The sequence below is a fragment of the Pristis pectinata genome, chromosome 32 (genome assembly GCF_009764475.1).
Source record: "Pristis pectinata isolate sPriPec2 chromosome 32, sPriPec2.1.pri, whole genome shotgun sequence".
NCBI lineage: Eukaryota > Metazoa > Chordata > Chondrichthyes > Rhinopristiformes > Pristidae > Pristis > Pristis pectinata.
The window spans coordinates 17,974,033-17,985,239 of NC_067436.1; positions in this window are offsets into that span (position 1 = coordinate 17,974,033).

Below are 11,207 nucleotides of genomic sequence, written 5' to 3' on the forward strand. Positions count from 1 at the left end.
ATTGGTGTAAATGGGTGCTTGATGTTTGTTGTAGACATGGTGGGCCAAAGCGCCTGTGTCTCTGCTCCATTATTATACCTTTGTGTCCTTGTCATGACTTGTTAACCAACTTAATTTTGCATCATCAGTAAATTTTGCCAAAGTACACTAGGTCCCATTATCCAAGTCATTCAATTGATCCATTGGAACTGCACTAGTTACTGATTGCCAGTCTGAAAATGATCCAGTTCTATTATCTATTAGTTAGCCACTCCCCTCCCTCTGCCTATATAATATTCTGACCCAATGCTCTCTTACTGAATGCCTTCTGGAAATACAAGCACATTACATGCACTGGTTCCCCTTTATCTGCCTTGGTTGGTACATCCTGAAAGAACTCAAACTGAAAGAAAGCAAATGTTTCAAACTCCATTTCCCTCTCATAAATCGTTTTGTTTCTGCTTGATTGTCTTATGATTTTCAAAACGTCCTGCTATTTTCTTCCTAATGGATTCCAGCATTTTCTCAATGTTAAATGTCAGACTAACTGAGCTGTAGTTTCCTGCTTTCTGTCTCCCTCCCTTCTTGAATAGTGGTGTTACATCTGGGGTTTTCCAGTCCCCTGGGATCTTCCCAGAATCCAGGGCTTTTGGTAGATTGTAACCAACGCATCCACTATCTCCTCAGCCACTTTCTTTAAGACTGAATTAATTGCAGGCCATCAAGTCTAGAGGCATATCAGCCTTTAGCCCCAAAAGTTTGCCCAGTATATTTTTCTAGTAACGGAGACTGTTTTAAGTTTCTTCCTCCCTACAGCCCCTTGATTATTTATTATTAGGGGGATGAAGACCAATCCAAAACCTCTGCCATTTCTTTATTTCCTGTTATAAATTCCCCAGTCTCACCCTCTAAGGGACCAGTGTTTACTTGAGTTATTCTCTTCCTTTTTATATAACTATAGAAACTCTTAGTTTATGTTTCTTTATTATTTGTTAGTTTATTCTCATTTTCTATCTTCTTCCTCTTTATAGTTTTTGCTGATTTCTGAAAACTTCCCAATTTTCTTGACTGCCACTAATCTTCACAGCATTGTATGCTGTTTCTTTAAATTTGATCCCATCCTTAACTTTTTCAGGGAATCATGAATGGTGCATCCTTTTCTTGGAGCTATTCTTTCTCACCCCTTTACTGAAATACATGACATATCTTGTTACGTAATAAGAAACTAGTTTCGGACCCAAGTTTCTCACCCTCAAACTGAATTTTAAATTCTACCATGCCATGATCACTTTCCTTGGGATCCTTTCCCAGAAGATTATCAATTAATTCTGTCTCAATACATGATGATTAATTAAACTGTCTCATTAAATATTATGCATTTAAAATAGCCTGCTGATGAAAGGTCTGATAAACTGATCATTGACCTAAACTCTTTCGGTCTCCATAGATGCTGCCTGTTGTGCTGAGTATTTCTAGCATTTTTATTTTTTTTTGTTTTTCCAGCAGTTTATTGCATTTTGCTTCCCAGAAACATCTGTTTTAGTGATGTTGACTAAAGGTTAAATATTGTCAAGCAGCTCCCAGATTCATTGTCAGTTACTGAAGTGGGACCTTTTACACTCCCCTGATAGGGTGAATAAGGCCCTCATTTAACATTGCATCCAAAAAAACAGCACATCTGATGAGGCAGCACTGCAATGAAGTGTCACTTTGAGGTTGCCGGACCAGGACTTGAACCCATAGGACTGTAATTTGGAGCAATAGTGTGACCCTTGAGCAACAACTGACAATTTATGAAGTATAATAAGAGTTGGTGTTGGCTGATGTCACATTTTAGAAATGATAATCTTTTATTTTTGGCAACACATTTGAAAGTAACTACTCACTTCTCAAAGAAAAAGCCCTGGAGTATTTGGTTAGACAGTTTGATGCTGGATGTTTAACACTTTTTGTTTACCTCATTAAATCTTGAAGGCTTAATGGTGTTGGTAAGGAAAAGAAATCAGTATGTGTTGGCACAAATAACTAACGGGAATCTCAGCGTCATCCAGGATAAAGCAGTCCACTTGTTTGGCACCCTGTCCGCTGCTTTAAATATTCCCTTTACCATGGTATACCATGATGAATCAGTGGTACACCAGAGTATACCATCTATAAAGTGATGGTACTCACCCAGGCTACTCCAATAGTACTTCCAAAATCTTTGACTTCAAGAAGGACAAGGGTAGCAGGTGCATGGCTATTTGCATGCCTCCCTGGTTTGGAAATATATTGCTACTCCTTCATTGTCAGTGGGTCTAAATCCCAGAACTCCCTCCCCAACAGCACTGTGGGAGCACCTTCAACAAGACTGCAGTGGTTCAAGGAGGTGGTTCACCATAACCACCTCAAGGGCAACTAGGGATGGCTAATAAATGCCGGTCTTTCCAGCGACATCCACATCCAAAAAAAGTTAATTTTGAAAAAATCAAGTGTTTATGCGGGTATATTTTTTATAAAAATATGGTGAGGAATTCTGCCTCCAGCAGTGAGTTGCAGAAGTTCCACTTTGGGAGGGGGGCGTGGGGGGAAAGAAGCCCTTTACTCCTCTCTAAACCTTTCAAATCCATTTAAGGGTTCTGTTTAAACATGTCCCATCACCAAAGCCGATCATAGTAATCCTAGGCTCACCAAATACAAGGGCCTGTTTATACCAGGAGGGTATCCAGTTCAGGCCTCATTAAGGCTTTTAACTTCAATCAATCTCTCCGAGAGAATGAGATTAATCCACTTTAGTTCGAGTCCATCTCCCCGTTGAGGAACATTGACTTGGCTCTGTTTGGATAGTGACAAGCTAAGGCTTGTCGCCCATTTAGTTGGAAGTTAAAATCAAATGTTTGAAGATGCCACCAAAAGAAACCTGAAAGTGGATTAATTGGTCATTCCTTTCATTGTTGCTTATGGTTCATTGTTCATACATTTGTCTCTGTTCAGTAGATCTTGCTAATTATTGATGCTATATTAAAGATGGGATAGAAATGTGAGCAAAATAACCTGGCTGTTTGCAACTAGAATTTATTCATTGATGTCACTGCTGGAAAGACCCACATGCACTTCCCATCCCCGAATTACCCTTGAGAAGGTGGTGAGCAACCTCCTTCATCTGCTGCAGCCCATATGAAGGGACCTGCCAGTGCACAGCAGTTTTGATACAAGTATATTGCTTGTTGGGCCATTGCAGAGGACAGCTAAGGGTTAACCACAGTGGAGTCATAGACATGCCTAGCTGGACAAGGATGGCAGATCTCCTTCCCCAAAGGACTCTACCAAATTGTGATCTTTATTTACTAAATTATGATATTTTTGAAATCAATCCAGTTTTCTATTGGTTTTCATCACCGATGATTTCATTCCAGTTATATTTAATTAATTTAGTTTAAATTCCCAAACTGATTGGCAGGATTTGGATTTAAGTTTAAGATTTCTTTATTAGTCACATGTACATCGAAACACACAGTGAAATGCATCTTTTGCATAGAGTGTTCTGGGGGCAGCCCGCAAGTGTCGCCACGCTTCCGGCGCCAACATAGCATGCCCACAACTTCCTAACCCGTATGTCTTTGGAATGTGGGAGGAAACTGGAGCACCCGGAGGAAACCCACGCAGACACGGGGAGAACGTACAAACTCCTTACAGACAGCGGCAGGAATTGAACCCGGGTTGCTGGTGTTGTAAAGCGTTACGCTGATTTGTGTCTCTGCATCATTAAATCTGGCCTCTGGATTAAGCACCTATTAACATTATCCCACTGTGCCCCCAATGTTTAAGCAACCTGTGTTTTGCCTTCATATCCCAGCAAACCTGCTGCAAGCTTGTGTAGTATTTCAGAATCCCACTCTGTGCAATATTTCTTAGCTCATTTGGTTGATTCTCTTTAGTACCAGAGCAACACCAGCTGCTGTAATTGGCACTCCTTCATGTAGTGGAAGGATTGCAGACAGCTAGGGACAAGTTTACAAGACAAAACCTTTCTCATGTAGCCCTGGAGGCATTAGATGACCCTCATCTGATGTATGGCATCGCATGAACACCACCCAGATCAAACAAAACAATGGGGAGAAGGGTAGCTCCTCCTCAGACCAATTCAAGCACATCATTTTCAGAGTAATCGACTCACCTGGCAGGTGAATCATGTATGACTCAGTAATTCCAGGAACAATCAGTACTGTCATCTTTTGTGGCTTTTTCTTTCCCTTTTCACACCCAGTTCCCCTTCCCCAAGTGGTTAAAGCAATTTAGCTGGTGAACACGCATACCAGGGAGACCTGTGTTCAATCCCTATTTACGTCAGCTGATTTTTTAAATACGGAGAAAATAGGTGTTAGTCTTGGTACACGCTTCACTGTATAATGGGATTCCTGATGAAGAGATTTGTGCCTTTGTGTTGAAAGAGAATGGGGTTACGCCTAACCGCAGTGCACCCTGTGGCCAAATAGCACATGTGGTGGGGACTCTGAGACGAAGAATGACCAGTGGACAGATGCACTACCCAGAGGTGGCAATTCCATTGGAAAGTCTGTGCTTAGTTTTGACCATCTCATCCCAGTGACTATGTGGGTAAATTCCAAAGAAATCTTCCATTTATATAGCACCTTCAATGTAACAAGAAAATTCCAGAGTGTTTTGCAGTAACGTTATCTTGTAAAATTTGGCACTGAGCTACAGATTATGATCGATAGACAAAGCCTGGTCTTTCATAAGACCTTGCTTTAAAGGAAGAAAAGAGGGAAAGGGACAGAGAAGGGAATTCCAGAGAAGGCCCAGGTGGCTGAAGGTATGACAGCCAGTTGTGGAGGGATTCAATTTAGAGATGATCAAGGGGACAGATCTGGCAAGAAGCAAGATCTCAGAAGGTTGTAAGGCTGCAAGAAACAATCTGCTGGAAGAATTCAGTGGGTTGAGCAGCATCTGTGGGAGGAAAGGAATTGTCGATGTTTCAACTCGACGTTGTAAGGCTGCAGTGGATTGCTGTACGGAGATAGGGTGGGGGAAGACAATGAGGGGGGTTTGAAAACAAGGGTGAGAATTTTCAAGTCGAGGGGTCATTTAACCGTGAGTGCATGTAGGTCAGTGAGCAAGGGTGATGAGAAGATGGGTGAAATCATTGCATGATGAGACATGAGTATTGGATCATCCATCACTGGCTGGGAATCACACTGGGGCAGGCATCCTTCATCTACATCTGCTGGCACCAAACCAAGCAGTGTCTTTACCACAGAAAACAGGAGGAGGCTCTTCAGCCTCTCGAACCTGTTCCTGACTGAACCAAGTTGCCCACTAGGTTAGTGCTGGTGAATCTGAACATTCAAGTGTTCAAACCCAGATCCAGACAACTGAAGATCAAAATACTGCAGAGGCTGGAAATCTGAAATAAAAACAAAATATCGGAGACACTCTGCAGGTCAGATAGTATCTGTGGAAAGAGACATAGAATTAATACTTCAGGTGCACACGCTCCCTAACCTGCTCAGTCTTACCAGCACTTTGTTTTTATTCCTGATCTAGACAACCTTGCAGAACCACCTCCTGCTCTGGGTATCATGTCACACTCCATCGCTGTGGATGCCTCTCTGTCCCAGCCAGCTTCTCTCCCCACCTTCAACTACCACATATTGATCCTGGGTTTAGCCCTACTGCATTACACCTAGGCTGGGGCTCTGATTCAGTACAGAGGGAATGCTGCACGTCAGAGATGGTGTCTTTCAGATCAAATGCTGAACTGAGTGCCTCTTGCGTGGATGTTAAATATTCTCAGCACTATTTTTAAGAACAGGAGAATTCACCTGGTGTCCTGACCATTTATTCCTCAATCAACATAATGATATAAGTGGTTACCTCGCTGCTCTGTGTGGGAGCTTGCTGTGTGCAGATTAGTTTCCTTCATGGCAATAGTGATTGCAGTTCTATAAAAATGCTCCATTGGCTGTAATACACTTTGGACTCAAAAGAGGCTGTATCAATGCATTCTCCTAAATTTTGACAGTTTTCCCAGGGAATATGATTACAATTTTCAACCGTTTTGATAAAGAATAGGAAATTCATGTTAACTTTCTGTGTTCCATGTACATGGACACCCAGATCCCTCTACAGCTGCAGGCTGCAGTCTCTCTCCAGCATTCTGTTCTTCCTACCAAAGTGAATGAATTCAGATGTCCCCACATTTTACTCTGTCCTCGCCCCACTTCGTTAAGAGTTTGAGGAGATTTGGTATGTCACCAACAAATTTCTATAGATGTACAGTGGAGAGCATTCTGACTGGTTGCATCACAACCTGGTATGGAGGCTCCAATGCATAGGATTGCAAGAGGCTGCAGAGGGTTGTAGAATTTGCCAGCTCCATCACGGGCACAACCCTCCCCACCATTGAGGACATCTTCAAGAGGCGGTGCCTCAAGAAGGCAGCATCCATCACGGTATTGAGTGTCTAGCATGGATGGAGACGTGAAGCAACACCCATCCTCTACAAAGGACCTTGGACCTGCATCCTCCATGTAATGCCAGTACCCACACTGCCTGGTGCTTTTTATCAGAGGGTTATAGTTACTGGGTTAAACATACCATGGTGCGGTCCAAATAAGGTCAGCTGTGCTTGTTTAGTTTATTATAAATGTTACACACCAAACACATGAGTCAAGCACCATCTGTAAAAACAGAGATCCAAATATAACCAGCACAAATGATTAATATATTTTCAGGAAGCACTGGGCTAGTGCAGTTTTGACTTTGAGCTACTGAAGTTTACGAGTGAAATCTGATGCTGGACTATTTGATTTCACTTTTTCCTTCCAATTTATCTCTTCATCTCTTGGAGGTGATGACTCACACTGGGGTTGTGCTTCTTCAGCTGCCTATGTCTTTCTGATATCCAAACAGCATTCTTCAATGATGACTCTGAACATTAAGTACTGGGAAGCTGATCAAGCATGGAAAGTGTGGAGTTGTGGGGGAAGAGAAGCCACAGCCAAGACCCAAACTTATTCTCGTCTAGTTTGGGCAGGGAGTGGGGATGGAGGAGCAGTTGGCTGGATAATTGTGAGGATCAGGAACATTAGCCTCGTTCTACACTCTTGCCAGATCTAGAATTCAATATTATTGTGTGCATGAGTTGAGGTATGAGGCATATGGGTCTCTTGGTTAGTGCTGAGTTAGCTGATTTCAGTGGAGGGAGTGGTGCCATTATTGATTGGAATAATCTAAATGAGCAGTTAAACATCAATCAGAGGTTCTCACTCTGTCTACATCTGGAAACCCATGCTAGGACTGAGCAGGTCACAGATGTCACAAAAGCCCAGCTGCTGAGGACCAACTGTTGAGGACCACCTGCCTGACCTTCGTGCCTGGCTCCCACCTGGAGAGCAGCCATTTGCCTGAACAACTGTACCTCAGCCTAGAGTTCTTAACAGCATTTGATGGGGTAAATACAAGGATGATTTTTCTTGCTGCTGGAGCTTCCATAACCAGAGGTCTCAAAGTCTCAAAACAAGGGACCAGCCATGCAGGACAGAGGTGTGAAGCAATTTCTTCAGCCAGAGAGCAGTGAATCTTTGGTACTCTCTACCCTAGAGGACTCGGTCGCTGAGGATACTTGGGACAGAGATTGATAGACATTTGAACATTAAGGGAATCAGAGGGTGTGGGGTTAGTGCAGGAAAGTGGCACTGGAGTAAAAGATCATACATGAATGGAGGAGTAGATATGAAGGGCCGAATGGCCTGCTACTATCTCACATGTACTTCTGCACATTGGTCGCAGTCAAGGAGTGAAATGGAAAGAGAAACCAGTGGCACATCTCTTCCACTAAGTAGTTCTTTACAAAATCTAACTTTTGTAGATTCTTGCTGATCTTTATCATCTTGCCTGCACCTGCCTTTACTGGGTCTGCAATCCCCTTCACCGCCCTCTCCCCTAATACAATTAAAATTTATCCTTGGATCAATCCAGGCTTGGGGATCATCTACCAATTCTGGGCTCACAGTGAAGGTCCTAGGTTGCTGAGAACACAAATTACTCTTTATTTTGCATTTAATCAGAACCCAATGGATGTGTGCTCCTCTTTACAATCCTTGCAAGTTTCTTTCCATCTTTTATTTTGAAGCTGAACTTATAGTTGGATCTTCCAGATTTTTGCAAGACTGCAGCTGAAGGCTGGTTTTAGTCTCTATATTGAAGGAAGGAATAGAGACCAGAAGGCAGTTTTTCCTGAGTTCCTCTTCTTCCTCTCATCCCTTGCCATCCAAACACTGCCAGCCTCACAGTTTCAACCCAATACCCCACCCCATTCCATCCTCCCAATCTCACCCCACCATAGATGCCAGCTCTCCTAAACCCAGCTCTGAATTAAATACTGACTGGTTGGAAATGTCCACTGGCTGGTCAATTGTATCCAATGCCTTTTTGGGCCTTGAGTACAACTGGAGTTTGCCAAACAATTGTTGGCAATTGCTCAGCCCAAGAAATGCACCCATTATGGTGTAATAGTTATTTAATTCTCACAATGCTGGAAGTTTGTGGAAGCTTGCTGTGTTTAAATTCAAGCTGTGCATTATAACACTTAAGTACATCATTAGGCATAAATTGTCATAGGGTAATATAGCCTGGAAACAGGCCCTTAAAACCATGAATCTCTACTGACTAATCCTTCATTTATACTAATCCTTTACTAATCTCACTGTACTTTTCCCGCATTCCCATCGGCTGCTCCAAGATTCTATCACTTGCTTACACCAGAAGTGATTTCTAGTGGCCAATTAACAGCAACCTGCATGTCTTTGGGATGTTGAAGGAAACTGGAGCACCAGAGGAAACCCACAGTCACGGGGAGAATGAACAAACTCCATACAGACAGCACTCGAGGCCAGGTCGCTGGAGCTATACCAACTAAATCAGTGTGCTGTCCAGATTGCTCTTGAAGGCAGTTTTTTTTTGTCTTTAAGATAGATGGGAGGCAATATATCACATGTACATATCTATGAATTAGACGTAGGAACAATTGGGAGCATGGCTGGTCTGATTTTACTTTAGCTCTGTATTCCCACCTAGCCTCAGTATCCTTTCACCCTCTTGCTTATCCATGTACTATGGGAGGAGCACAATAATACTGTAATTATATAAAGATATTAGTGTGGTTAGATTTTGTATTTTGGTCAAATGTGTGAAGCTTGTAACATGAATTATTTAAATTTGACATACTTTTGTCTTTACACATCTATCTCGGCCTTCAAAGACTGCTTCCACCATCTCTTGGGGAAGAGAGTTCCTTGAGACTTGCAACTCTCAGGAAGAAAAGGAATTCACCTCACCTCTACTTTAAATGACTACTTTAATGAATTTGTAAGGCCCAAACCAACATTATCCAGATTTTCCTTTTGAGGTGCTCCAGGATAAATGTTTTGTGGTCGTCTTTAGAGCAATAACACAGTGAGTCTCGGGATTGCTGGAAATTTACTGTATTTAGTCACAGAGTTATGGAGCACAGAAACAGGCCCTTCGGATTCAGTCCTGACCATTATGCACCTCCATTTACACTAATCCTACACTAATCCCAATTTTTACCTGGACTTGCACCTTATTGTCCTCCTGCACTGCACTTTCTCTGTAGCTGTGACATTTTATTCTGCATTCTGCATTGTTTTACGTTGTGCTACCTCAATGCACTGTGTAATGAATTGATCTGTACGATCGGTATGCAAGACAAGTTTTTCACTGTACCTCAATACAAGTGACAATAATAAACCAATTCCAACTGTGGAAATATTAATCTATATACCATGGATCCACCATGTTAAACTTGAACAAGAGTAATTAATCTCCTGAAGGCTTGTGTGTTTCTTCAGTGATGAGGTAAAGAGCTGCTGGGAGTGTTAAGGATGTCTGGGATTGCTAGTGAAGCAGCACGTGTGTGTGTAGACAGAAGTAAATCAAGTACTATTTAATTATTTCAGTACAAAAGTCACATATTTGGCCAAAATGCAAAATCTAACCACTTTACTGCTTTCAATATATAATTACAATAAAATTGTGCTTCTCTTGGAGTATATACAACTCTTTTCATTGAACCAGAGCAATCTGTGGCACATACAGAGGCCATAGATCACAGAATCCATTCCCACTGAAGGAGATCTTATCGGGCTGATTCCACTTCCCAGCCCTTGGCCTGTAGCTTTGTGCATTAAGTTCTCATCCAGATACTTGCCATAAAGTTGGGAGTGAGCATTGCACCCTGTGGCCCTGGTTCATGCCATAAACAAATTTTCTTACTTTCCGTTCCCCTTTCCTCCATCCTCAATCAAGAAAAAAAATTTAACAATTCAAGAGTAGAGCACTAGGTGGCAGTGTAAGACTGCTTAGGATTGGGGATATGTTCGAATTCACAGAGGTTACTGTTAAACATAGAACATGGAACACTACAGCACAGTACAGGCCCTTCGGCCCATGATGTTGTGCCGACATTTTATCCTGCTCTAAGATCTATCTAACACTTCCTTCCCACATAGCCCTCCATTTTTCTAGATTTAAAAAATTTTTTTTTGATCAACTGGTGAATCAGTGATCTTAAGCTATCTGATAATGTGAGGGTACAGTCATGAAATCCTTTATACAGATTTTGAGATACAATATTAAGAGTCATTGAAGAGCTTAATATTTTGTCATGTATTTATATTTGCAACAATCATCTTAGATCTTTTAAAATTTTAACTACTGCAGTGCTTATAGAATGGATAGGATAAAAAGAGAGAACTAATTGCTAGAGTACTATCAGAAAAAAGACTTTATTAGTCACCGAGGTACAGAAAAAAAACATTTTGCACATGGAGGTGCAAGACACTGCAGATGCTGGAATCTGGAGCAATGAACAATCTGCTGGAGGAACTCAGTGTGTCGAGCAGATTCTGTGATGGGAAAAGGGATGCTGCTTGACCTACTGGAGTTCCTCCAGCAGATTTTGTTGCTCCATTGGTCCTGTGCCAGCTGAAAAAAATGTTCCCCAGCCTAATTGTACCTTCCATCATGAGGTCTGTAGAACAGAAGAACAGATACCAATAAAAGCAGGAATGGGCCATTCACCCTTTGTTCAATAAGATCAGGGCAGATCTTCTACCTTAGCACCACCTTCCTGCACTAACTACGTGTCTCTTGATTCCCTTAATATCAAAAAAATCTATCAATATGGGTCTTGAATGGTCTCAGCA